Source organism: Pelophylax lessonae, assembly GCF_965119305.1.
Source record: "Pelophylax lessonae genome assembly, chromosome: 4".
In the NCBI taxonomy this organism is placed as follows: domain Eukaryota; kingdom Metazoa; phylum Chordata; class Amphibia; order Anura; family Ranidae; genus Pelophylax; species Pelophylax lessonae.
In genome coordinates this window covers 142,050,089-142,063,120 of record NC_138771.1, presented here as the reverse complement: position 1 = coordinate 142,063,120, position 13,032 = coordinate 142,050,089, and positions in this window count along the sequence as shown.

The window sequence follows — 13,032 nt, the reverse complement described above, 5'->3', positions numbered from 1 at the left end:
TGCAGCTATAAAAGCTTCAACTCTTCTGGGCAGGCTGTCCACAAGGTTTAGGAGTGTGTCTATGGGAATGTTTGACCATTCTTCCATTTGTGAGGTCAGGCACTGATGTTTCGAGAGAAGGCCGGGTTGAGATAAGGACTCTGTGCAGGCCAGTCAAGTTCCTCCACCCCAAACTCGTTCATTCATGTCTTTATGGACCTTGCTTAGTGCACTGGTCCAAATCATTTGGTGGAGGGGGGGATTATAGTGTGGGGTTGTGTTTCAGGGGTTGGGTTTGGCCCCTTAGTTCCAGTGAAGGGAACTCTCAGCATACCAAGACATTTGGACAATTTCATGCTCCCAACTTTGTAGGAATAGTTTGGGGTTGGTCCTCAATGTTCCAACCTGACTGTGCACCAGTGCACAAAACAAGATCCATAAAGACATGGATGAGCGAGTTTGGGGTGGTGGAACTTGCCTGACCTGCACAGAGTCCTGACCTCAACCAGATAGAAAACCTTTTGAATAAATTAGAATGTAGACTGTGAGCCAGGCCTTCTCTCCAACATCAGTTCCTGATCTCATAAATGCGCTTCTGGAAGAATGGTCAAACATTCCCATAGACACACTCCTAAACCTCGTGGACAACCTTCCCAGAAGAGTTGAAGCTGTTATAGCTGTAAAGGGTGGCCCAACTAAATATTGAACCCTATGAAATAAGACTGGGATGCCAATAAAGTTAATGTGCGTGTAAAGGCAGGCGTCCCAATGCTTTTGGTAATATAGTGTATATGTATGAACCGCACCAATGCTTTTAGCTTTCTTCATACATTGTCTAATTTTGTATAAATAAAGTTTTGTTACTTTTATAAACACATTTTAATCCAATTGTCTGCCCAGTACAGTCCCACTTAGGGGGGGTTCCTTTGTTGTTCTATATCCAACCCAGGAACAGCTACAATCATAGCCTCCCAAATTCCAAACAATGACATACAATGCACGTTATAAAGTGAACATAAAACGTTGGCTGTGGAGGAGCTCTTTATCCTATTTTGTTTGGCTTAAAGTAAATGTAAAGGTGCAACAGAGCAGCCCCGATCCTCCTCTTCTGGGGAGCCCCGCGGTGCTGCTGGCTCCTTCTCTTCATCGGGTGCCCCCACAGAGTACCGCTTTCCATGGGGACACCCGTGTGGGCGTGCCCTGCCCCTGCTCCCATGTCACTGGATTTGATTGACAGAAGCGGGAGCCAATGGCTCCCACTGCTATCAATCTATCCAATGAGGACCCGAGACAGCAGCTGGAGCTGCAGGGCTTGTGCTCTTCGCTGGAATGATCGGGTTCAGGTAAGAATAACTGGGGGGGGGGGAGTCTTGGGGGCAGCTGCAACCAAGAAGGTTTTTCACCTTAATGCATAGAATGCATTAAAGTGAAAAACCTTGAGACTTTACAACTGCTTTAATGCTTCTCTAGGAGAGGGGTGTTCTATGGTGAAAGGTGAAGAACAGGGGTAAACAGCTTGTATATGTGTAGGGACGTGATATTGGAGGAGTGGTCAAAAATTCAGAGACTGGTGGACAGTTATACAAAATTATTATAAGAAGTAATTTCTGCTAAAGTGGTCAATACCAGCTTCTAAAGGCCAGGGGTCAAGTCACATTTCCCACAGTACACCATTAGAATTATTCATATTTTTCTGAAAAAAATGGTTGAAAAGTAATAATCTGCTTGTGTTTTTCTTCGATTCTATCACCTTATCTGTAGGAACTGCTTGAATGAAATCTAATGTTTGCCTGTTCAAATATAATGAAAAGGTCAACAATTTCCATGGGGCACACTTATATTTTCACATAAATGGGAACATGAACAGGAACACGGAACAAAAACAATGTCTGCCAAATAATTAAACCCTTGCCCATTCTACCAAAACTAGAAGAAATAAGTTTTAGCTGGAGTTCTAATTTACAGGAAAGTTCTGACACAACTGTAAAGTATAACGTTTATTTAGTGTATACTTATGTAACACTGCCCCCTAGAGGACTGCTGGTGATTGACACTTTTGGATTCCCCTGGGTTACTCGTAGCAACTGCATGCAGAATTCTTAGCACTTTACATTCTTGGCTCAGTCAATGATCAGTTTGGGGTAGATGTTTTTCTTGTTTTTATTTTATATTGAGATGGGAGAAGGGATGGGTGGGATACTCCAACCTTGAACTATTCAAAAAATTCTGAGGACTTCTAACTTGAGGATGCGGCAAGGCCGCTACTTCTTCCTGCCACTTGAATGAAGCCGAGGTATCTGTTCCTGTTTGTATTTCTCTTTAGGGAACTCCCCCAGTACCCCCTTTCTCTATACCGGCTGACACCCATCCACTGACTACACTCTCCGGAGTGGTCCCCTTCCTGGGCAGACCCCTGGGCAAGATCCTCTGTACTCACGATACTGCTTTCCAGATTCTCGCAGTGCCTCAACTCCTCAGTCAGCTCTCCTGGACCTCTGGGCTCAGCTCCACACTGTAGGTTCACCAGGCCAACTGCCTGTGACCATCACCAACTGCTGCAGAAGAGGAGGCAGCCGCCACCCTCCTTCTGGGACTCTGCTTCCCACCAACAACCTCTACCTCATGTGCCCCTGGCTTTTTATACCCTGCCCCACAATGCACCGAGACAATGGTCTGTGCCAATCCCAGGGGCTGTATCAAAAGCCTGTGTGTCATTGGCCAGGTTTCCTCCACTATCCAATGTGCCTCCCCATTGGATCAGCTTGGGACACTCCCTCAGATCAGATGAATCACACACTGGGCACACTGAGCAGACCTAGCTCACAGATCCTGCTCTCTGTTAACCACCTTAGCGGTAATCCCGAGCGTGACTCGGGGTGGATTTTTCATTGCAGGATCGGTAACCCCGAGTCACGCTCGGGGTGGATGTGCAGAGAGCGCAGCGGTGTTCTCTTACCTTCTCCTGGCGATCCAGCGATGATCTCTCATTGCTGAGATCGCCAGCCGAGAGTCCCGCCGCTCCTCCGTCCTCTGTCGGTCTGATCACTTCCTATTTCCGTTCCCTGCAGCAGCAATGCTGCATGGGAGCGGAACTAGGGAGGGAAATTCAAAAAAAAAAAAAAAAAAAACGTTGCACAAAACACAAAACACATTTTATATTATATATATATATATATATATATATGCATATATATATATATATATATATATATATATATATATATATATATATATATGCATATATATATATGCATATAGATATATGCATATATATATATATATGCATATATATATATATATATATATATATATATATATATATATGCATATATATATATGTATATATATATATATATATATATATATATATATGCACACACACACATATATAAAATTATATTATTGATTCAATTATAATTCATGCGTTATATATTATATATATATATATATATGTGTATATATATATATATATATATATATATATATATACACACACACACACACACATATATCTATATATAATATATAATGCATGAATTAAAATCTAATCAATAATATAATTTTATTATTGATTCGATTATAATTCACGCGTTTGTGTTTCAAATTTATCACATCTGGGATGTCTACTAGAGTCTTATTTTGGTCAGGTTTAAGTCAGTAATTACTAAGAATTGTAGGCCTATAATACATAACGCCAAATTTCCATGAAAAGAATTGTACCGCTTTTGGTATGTTATTCCTGACATAATCATACCGCCAGGGAGGTTAAGCAGAGTGCAATATAGAATGTACCTGCTGCTCCTCTGATAGGCAGACAGTGCCAAAACTATACTCACTCTCTAGCACCTTTCTAGGATTGTGCTACAATTATAATAGCATTTATATCCAGATACCGCACAGACTATGACATACAGAGAAAAATGCATTTTACATGAAGGACGGACACAGTTTCAATGGCTACAGGATCTTTCTGACCTTTTATTTAATGAAGGTAATAAAGCACATGCCATCCGTGATCCAGCCCAAGGATAAATTTCCCAGCTTTTCTAAGAGAATAACAGTCATACAACAACAAATATGCAGGGCTTGCTCTCACAAAGGTCAGCATAATTAATCTGCCTTTAAATCACCACAGATTGCTCTGAAAGGGTGGATTATACACACAGGCTAATTACCATTAGTCTTCCGGTGAGTGCAGTGTTATGGAGGATTTGCACCATTTGATATATGAATTTAACATGCAATTTTTCTACTGCACGAAAGCACTTTCTGGTTGAGAGTGGGAATACTCACCTGCTCTTTGGAATCTTAGTGTGGACTGTTTGAACTGACTATTTGAAGAGACTTGGAAAGATTTTGTGGACCAATAAAATTTATGATTGACCATCTTGTAAAACAAGATAAATATATTGATAGTAATGGGGAACACAAATGCAAAACTGTTACTGATGGCAGAGCTCTAATTTAAAGTCACAAAGGCCCTCTCTTTTATTGCTGTTAAAAGGTGATGGAACATTTCCAAATTGTGCAACAAACAATAAACAACCTCTATCATCAGTAGAAGAACAGAACAAGCCTACAAATTAGAAGGAAAGTCAGTAGCCTGTGGCAGGAGATCTCTGATATCTTTACACCCACATACAGTGCCTTCCGAAAGTATTCGGACCCCTTGAACTTTGCGACCTTTTGCCACATTTCAGGCTTCAAACATAAAGATATAAAACTGTAATTTTTTGTGAAGAATTAACAACAAGTGGGACACAATCATGAAGTGGAACGAAATTTATTGGATATTTCAAACTTTTTTAACAAATAAAAAACTGAAAAATTGGGCGTGCAAAATTATTCAGCCCCTTTACTTTCAGTGCAGCAAACTCTCTCCAGAAGTTCAGTGAGGATCTCTGAATGATCCAATGTTGACCTAAATGATTAATGATGATAAATAGAATCCACCTGTGTGTAATCAAGTCTCCGTATAAATGCACCTGCACTGTGATAGTCTTTAGAGGTCCGTTTAAAGCGCAGAGAGCATCATGAAGAACAAGGAACACACCAGGCAGGTCCGAGATACTGTTGTGGAGAAGTTTAAAGCCGGATTTGGATACAAAAAGATTTCCCAAGCTTTAAACATCCCAAGGAGCACTGTGCGAGTGATAATATTGAAATGGAAGGAGTATCAGACCACTGCAAATCTATGAAGACCTGGCTGTCCCTCTAAACTTTCAGCTCATACAAGGAGAAGACTGATCAGAGATGCAGCCAAGAGGCCCATGATCACTCTGGATGAACTGCAGAGATCTACTGCTGAGGTGGGAGACTCTGTCCATAGGACAACAATCAGTCGTATACTGCACAAATCTGGCCTTTATGGAAGGGTGGCAAGAAGAAAGCCATTTCTTAAAGATATCCATAAAAAGTGTAGTTTAAAGTTTGCCCCAAGCCACCTGGGAGACACACCAAACATGTGGAAGAAGGTGCTCTGGTCAGATGAAACCAAAATCAAACTTTTTGGCAACAATGCAAAACGTTATGTTTGGCGTAAAAGCAACACAGCTCATCACCCTGAACACACCATCCCCACTGTCAAACATGGTGGTGGCAGCATCATGGTTTGGGCCTGCTTTTCTTCAGCAGGGACAGGGAAAATGGTTAAAATTGATGGGAAGATGGATGGAGCCAAATACAGGACCATTCTGGAAGAAAACCTGATGGAGTCTGCAAAAGACCTGAGACTGGGACGGAGATTTGTCTTCCAACAAGACAATGATCCAAAACATAAAGCAAAATCTACAATGGAATGGTTCACAAATAAACATATCCAGGTGTTAGAATGGCCAAGTCAAAGTCCAGACCTGAATCCAATCGAGAATCTGTGGAAAGAACTGAAAACTGCTGTTCACAAATGCTCTCTATCCAACCTCACTGAGCTCGAGCTGTTTTGCAAGGAGGAATGGGCAAAAATTTCAGTCTCTCTATGTGCAAAACTGATAGAGACATACCCCAAGCGACTTACAGCTGTAATCGCAGCAAAAGGTGGCGCTACAAAGTATTAACTTAAGGGGGCTGAATAATTTTGCACGCCCAATTTTTCAGTTTTTTATTTGTTAAAAAATGTTGAAATATCCAATAAATTTCATTCCACTTCATGATTGTGTCCCACTTGTTGATTCTTCACAAAAAAATTACAGTTTTATATCTTTATGTTTGAAGTGGCAAAAGGTCGAAATGTTCAACGGGGCCGAATACTTTTGCAAGGCACTGTATGCATAAATCTCCCCAGTATGGAAACCAGGCACACACATGTGCAGGAATACACATGGAATATACACATGGGCACACGCACAGTGCATGTTAGCGCCAGATGGACTATTTAAGGATGCTCCTGCCTATGTTTAAGTTCTGACTGGTCTTCAGCTGTTTCCTGTGTCTTGCGTACTTCCAGTGTGTTCCCTTTGTTGCTGACCTGGCTTACTTCTGACCTCATCTCAGGTACTGCTTTTGTCTTGTCGCTTGTTCCTGAGCTGGCTTGTTCCTAACTTTTTCTCTGCTCTTGATTTGGTACCTCATTGCCCGCCTGTTGATGACCCTGGCTAATCCTGTGTTCACGCTTCTGTATCTGCTCCTGGCTTCCCGACCCATTCGAGTGTCTGCCTGGTTGTTTGCTGTTGCATTTCTGTGCCCCGCTGAGTGTTCCTGCTGCAAGTCTGCTGAGAGCTCTGACCAGCCACACGCCATGGTCCTGCAGTACAAGTGGAGTGCTTCTTTACCTCGGCTGGACTAATGTGCACAGCTACTGTTCCTGACCTGATGGTTCTCCTGTTCCCTTGGATTTGCATCTCCTGCTGCATGCCCCTCGATCTACATCTGCAGGCACTCGTGTTCCTCTTGTCCCTCAGTGACCTCTGTTTCACTTTCATTGGGGCCTGGGCTCGAGATACAAGAGAGACCAACCTCATAATTTCAGTCCCCTCCCAGGTACGTGACAGTTAGAATGATAAAGCAGAAAGCATAGACTACATTTTCTTAGAGGTTCTAATGGCCAGCCCTTTATTGATTGCTTCTCTCTTTTTTCTTATCTTCAAATTAATTTTAGGAAAACAAAATGGATGCTGATTTTTTTTTTTTTTTCAGTTTTAGATAAAGCAGGGTTGAGTTTTAGATAAAATAGGGAAGCGTTGGACATTGGTCAACTTTTTATTGTTGCCTGTGTCCTGCTGGAGAGATGTATCACTCTATGTGTTCTGGTAACCACTGTCACCAAGACAGAAAGTGAGAAAGAATTCAACATTTTAGAATTGTAGAACAGGAGGTGATGGAAAAGCCTCCAATGGCGATACCTGTACCTGTGACAATTGACATAAATAGGAATTTGGTTCACTTTGCAAAGATTACCTCTCATTTCTTTTGCGTCATTGGGTCTCCAGAACAGGAAGTAAAATCCCCCCCAACCTGAGCACAGGCAGAAAAAAATATGTTTTTTAACTCTTCCTCTTAACTCCTGTAAAGCTGATAGACGTTTTTGCTCTAAACATTACTGTTGCTAATGATATTTGCCTTATTTCTCTTGAATACATTAAGGTGGTTCTAAAGGCTGAAGGTTTTTTTTTACCCAAATGCATTCTCTGTATGCAGCCTCAAATAGCAAAACTATTGCACAGATGACATGTTTATTATTTAAAAAAAAATATGATTACAATCACTTTAAGTTAAAATTGCATGAACTAAAAACTCTGTGTGCATGGGAAGATAATACATATCCATCAATGTGTATTTAAGGATGGCAGAGGTTGCTGTTGACACTGACCATGTACCCCCTGTGATATTTCCAATCAAGAAGAGCTGACATCAGACATACAGGAGACCAAGCATAAGGAACAAACTATTCAGAGAAACGGAATACAATAAGACACGTGGGCACTCACTAAAACTAGAGTAAAAACGGTTTAACCTTAAAATACGTAGGGGGTTCTTCACTGTAAGAGCGGTAAGGATGTGGAATTCTCTTCCACAAGCAGTCGTATCAGCAGGGAGCATTGATAGTTTCAAAAAACTATTCGATGGGCACCTTAAAGACCACAACATACAGGGGTATACAATGTACGGTTAACAGCAAACACACACGCACATCATAGGTTGAACTGGATGGACTGATGTCTTTTTTCGACCTCACTAACTATGTAACTATGTGACTTCAGATTCATTGTCAACAGCCACAGATTCCCCTTTGCAGTATGTGCAGTAAGAAAAATGTGTTTAGCTGTCTTAGTAGTGTGCTGCACAATTCTTGGCACTTTAGAGACTGTTTATTTTTACTGGAAATCACCTTCATTTATATTGGACTAGCACTTAGCACTTTCTATATATTTATTCCACTTGTATTAATTATTTATTTATTTGATGTGTTCAAGTTGTTTTGATACCTCACCTAAAGTAGTGACTTTATGTTGATCCTTGAGGCTGAGTGCTGGACTGGGCATCGAACATTGCACACTGACGCAGGGTAACCAAATGCCCTTTGGTCTACAGCTGTGCGGCCTCAGACTGTTCATGATTAGCCATTACTGCTAGAAAGACTGTCCTCTGATTACTGGCTATTGCTAAGGGCTTTGGAGTATCCCATACCCCTACCCCTACCCCTCTCCTGTCAATTGTATCAACAAAAAAGTCACAAAAAAGACAACTTCTAGACTGAGGGAATCAGAATGAATGGACTGTTGTTGGGGGGGCTGCTAGGCTCTGTACTTGTTGGTTGTTGGGGGTGAACCAATAAATACCAGTGGTCCCTTTTGGGGTAGCACTGCATATTAATATAAAACCTGTATCCCAAAGGAAAAAAAAACTCTTACTATTACTGCTTGTAAATGCAGTGTGAGCTGGATTCAGCTTCAACTTGGTAGTAAGTCTAAATTTGCTGGTACATCTAACACTCTCCTCTGCCCAGACTGACTATGCTGCTGTCCAAGGGTGCCCCTGTGATCCTTCATCCAGAGTGGGGGTACTCCAATACTGGAGGTGTGTTACTGGCTAGATCACCAGGTGGAAATAAAAGGAAAAAGCATTAAAAAAAAATTAGTTTATGGATTATTTTGATACATGTATTGGTTGTAAAATGGGTGACACTGAGTAATATCACAGTGTAGACATTTGCACATTTTTATGTTAAATCATATGGTTTTTATGAGATATTTGTATACACTATTTTTTGTTCACATATACTATTGGATTATATTTTTATATAAGCACATATGGGTGTGAAAATAAAACTCATGGTTAAAACACACAGCTGGACATTTCCAAAATGGTTTCTTGTATTTCTCAAATAAGAAGCTAAAAGAAGATACGAGAGTTTGCCCAAAGCGAGGAAACATTTTAGGGGGTCTCTTTTAGCAATTACCTGTTATACCTAATGTTATACTTTTGCAGCTTGTCTGGTTTGTAATTTTATGTGATTCTGAAAGTGAATGTATGTTTCCCCACTATGGGAAAGGTATCATGTCTTCTTTTAGCGTCTTGTTTTTATATTATAAATCAGATGTAGCTATACAGTTCTTACATAATATTTGTTGCTCTGTGTATCGTTCATTTAAAAATGGGTACAGTGTTTACCTGCTTGGGTGACATCCATATAACTTTTATGTAATTTCATTTTGACAAAAAAATTAGATGAATACCCTGGCATCATTTTTGACACTTAAGTTAATAAGCTGTTTCTGGGAAAGGACTAGACAATGGAATGTGGGAGCTACAAACAGCAAGTAAATGTTCCACTGTATAAACAGATGGTTTTTAGTTGCATAGTTGGTTCATCAATGACAGTTAAAAATAATTCTGACTTTAAGAAGGATCTACTGTACATTCAGACGTAGTGTTTTGCTTTATAACATAAGACTTTTTATGGAACCGGTAATTATTCAACAGATGTATTCAAATGTCTCCTGTGGGGGCTGTTTTGTATCATATACCAATTCCACAGATTACACCTATATATTATGCAGACCCACCCCATCTGTTCCATGACAGTAACCTAAAGCAGCCAAGGGGAAAAGAGCAATGGTAAATTCAAATTAGTTGCAGAGTCACCTTGGAAGCATGAAAAGATGACTGTAACTACATATCTGGTATATTAGTATACTGTACTCTAATATAGCTATAATGTAGCTTATCATAATTAAAACAAAATAGTAATTAATTGAAACAAATGGGACCTGTGTGAAAAAACAATACAGCTATTGATAGGGGTGTTGTTAGAACTGGGAAAGACCAAGGGCACACAAGGCAGATGAAGTCAGCAGAGTTGATACATCTAAGGAATGGAAAGCTGCAATACACAGTATATATATATATATATATATATATATATATATATATAAAATATAAAAGGGAGAGCGGCACTTACGAGTCTTGAGAGGTGAACGCATAGTGAAGATTTTATTTTGATGTTTTCACGAGGCAAAAACTTGTCTTTCTCAGGAGCTGAGGAAGACAAGCTTGTGCCTCGTCAAAACATCAAAATAAAATCTTCACTGTACGTTCATCTCTCAAGACCCCCCCTGTGAGTGCAGATATCTCTTTTGGCATATATATTTATATATATATATATATATATATATATATATATATATATATATATATATATACAGTATTGTGCAAAAGTTTTAGGCAGTTATGAAAAAACGCTGTAAATTAGGAATACTTTCAGAGATAGAAGTGTTAATAGTCTATTTTTTATCAATTAACAAAATGGAAAGTAAATGTACAGAAGAGAATTTAAAATCAAATCAATAATGGCAGCTGCTGCAGCCAAAGATTTGAAATTATGACCATCAGTCCAGAGCACCTGCTGCCATTTTTCTGCACCCCAGTTCCTAGGATATGGAAACAAGGCTAAGAGACTCAACTATGCACAAAACATAGGAACTGGGTGCAGAAAAATGCCAGCAATCACTCTAGATTGATTAAACAAAATGTGAAATATTTGGCAGTAGCCAAATGCAGTTTGTTCAGCTCTATATCAGGAACCTTCCAGTGAGAAAAATGACAGTTCATACAAAAAAGTTGGTGGCTGGATCTTTGAAGAGCCAGGAAGAGAGACCCAATTCAACTGGTTCATCCATGGACCAAACATTTTTATGAATTTAGCAGGACTTAATCTAGTCTGGTATGTTAATTTGTACATTTATAGAACTACATTTACTAGGTTGAAAAAAAGTGGCTTTGTAGGGGGGATTGGGTCCCTTCACTGCAGTAAAATAGCTTTGCTAGCATAAAAGTAGACAGTGAAAAGCATGTTCTAGCAGAAGAGGCAATCCCAAGGTAAAAAAAAACTCCAGGTGGTAACATTCCTAGGCAGTCTGACAATTTTGTGAGTGTCAGTCCAGTAATGTGCCAAAATGGGGCATGAGCAGAGAAAATAGAACATATTACCTAAGATGATAGAGATGAGATCTTAGGCATTCTGTGTGAGGCAGTAAGCCTATTTTAAGAGGTTATGGAATGTATAATATATTCAGTGGATAAATATAGATATAATCAATTTATCAGTTGTATTGATGCCACATAGCCAACAGCCGATGATTTTGTCCAACATGTCTGAGGATAGCATAGGAATATAGAAAATCCACTTCTTGAAGGAGTTATCAGAAGGCTGAGAGCTAGTTGTTTGCAAGAGACTGTAGATATTGGTTACAACTTTTAGTTGGGTGGAGTCATGGAGAAAATCATCTAATAAATCTTTACAAATGATACTTTGCCTCTCACAGAGACTGTCACAATTTTACATTCTGTTGAGAGTCCACCGTACCCGACTCAGGCTACATTCCATGGGCTTATGCCCTGACCCCCATATGCGCTAGATGTAACAGGGATGTAGGAGACTTAATACATTTGCCATGGAGGTGCCCGAAGCTTCATCGCTACTGGAATGCTGTTGTTACCACAGTGAACTCCATATTTCAGATGTCCATAGACATGGATCCTAAATATTGTATACTAGGTTTTCTTGATGCTGTAATACCAGATAGATTTGTTAAAGAGGCCGCATCCAGAGCATTGTTTCAGGCTCGCAGTGTAATTTTACTTCATTTGACTTCAAGTACTCCCCCTTCGCCTCAAACGTGCTTACACAGATGGGCACAACAATGAGGTTAGAAAAGCTAATATATCAGTATAGGGGCAGCTTTTGCAAATTTAAGAAATTTGTGAAGGTATGGGGCAGCTGGTTGGCTACTCCTGGTTTGGACCCAGCCGTTTTAGTAATGGACAGGTTGTTGTTGTGAAATATGTTATCACAAAAATGGATTTGTTTGATTTAGCTGGTAATGCTAGGCTGAAATTTGAATGCCCTTGCTTTCCAGATGTTTAATGCTTATCTACCTGCTTTATGGTGACCCTAGCGTCCCGGTTATGCATGGCCCTAGATACGGCTCTAAAGGGCCCTTAAAGCATTCCCATGACCTGAATTACAATACTGGTATGCTGAATTGATCTCTGATGTGAACTACATATACTTTTAATGTCTGGTTGTACAAAATTGTGACATCTCAATCAACCTTTACCTGATTTACCGATATTTTAAAATAACTAAATTGCATCTTTACAGCATGCCTAAGCAAAAAATATTTTTAGAACATTTTCTTCGATATATGTTTCTCAATTTTGAGCATCTGAAAATCCATAAGCATATCATTGTAATAAAAGATGTGTCAAGTACTTTATCTTATTGGCATCCCACCAGCAGGTATTTGGGGGATTATAAATTGCACGTAATATTGGGATTGAATCCCATAAGGGATTTGAATGAGACATGGTCTAAATTGTAGTAACCTGGCTTTGTGCCAAGAGAAGACTGAACATCTACTGGGAAGGTTTGTTTATGTATGAAGGGAAGAACGATGGATCTTTTGTGGCTGTAGCCTGAGTAGCAGCATTATCTTAATAAACTAGTTGTGCATTAAAGTGAACTGAGAAGCAATTAGTTAAAGTTGTTGGGAAAGGATAGGCCACCCATATCAATTGCAGTTTGCAGAGCAGAGTTAGAAAGTGTGGGTGGGTACC